This window comes from Triticum dicoccoides, chromosome 4A (genome assembly GCF_002162155.2).
Source record: "Triticum dicoccoides isolate Atlit2015 ecotype Zavitan chromosome 4A, WEW_v2.0, whole genome shotgun sequence".
Classification (NCBI taxonomy): Eukaryota; Viridiplantae; Streptophyta; class Magnoliopsida; order Poales; family Poaceae; genus Triticum; species Triticum dicoccoides.
Window position 1 is genome coordinate 731,718,770 of NC_041386.1, and position 848 is coordinate 731,719,617.

An 848-nucleotide genomic window follows, 5' to 3' on the forward strand; every position below is an offset into this window, starting at 1 on the left:
AGGGCGACGGCACGGTGGCGCGGCGGCGGCGGCGGCGTCTGCTAGATCAATGTCTCGCGCGAGAAGTGGAACGAAGTGGCGACGATAACTGATTTTTCGTACGTGGAGTATATATAGGGGGAGCCTTTAGTACCGGTTGAAGCCACCAACCGGTACTAAAGGCCAATTTTTGCCAGCCCAAGCGGCGGGAAACGTGGGCCTTTAGTACCGGTTGGTGGCTTCAATCGGTACTAAAGGGCAACACATTAGTACCGGTTGGAGCCTCCAACCGGTACTAATGCCCGTGTGCTGCCACCCGCTGTGCGCTACGTTTAGTCCCACCTCGCCGAGCGAAGGGCAGCCGCACTGGTTTATAAACCCAGCCGTGGCTGCCCTTTCGAACTCCTCCATATAGCAGGCTTCTGGGCCTAATTAGGACGTGCTGCCCTGTGAGCCTGCTGGCCCTACTGGGTATGTATTTGCACACCCAAGGTCTGTCAGGCCCACTGGGCAGCACCCCAACATGTTTTTTATAAGTTTTTTTCTTTTCTGCATTATTTACTTTCTTCTATTTATTTTTGAGTAATTTTTTATATAGTTATTTATTTTTTGCTTTATTTTTTTCTTCTATTTATTTCTGAATAGTTTTTTTGCTGTATTTAGTTTCTTCGTGAAGTTTTTTGCTTAATATAATTTATTTTCTTCCACCACCTCCTCCTCCTCCTCCTCTTCTCCTTCTTCTTTTTCTTCTTCTTCTTCTTCCTCTTCTTCTTCTTCTTCTTCCTCCTTCTCCTCTTCTTCTTCTTCTCCTACTCTTCTTCTTCCTCCTCTTCTTCTTCCTCCTCTTATTCTTCTTCTTCTTCTTCTTC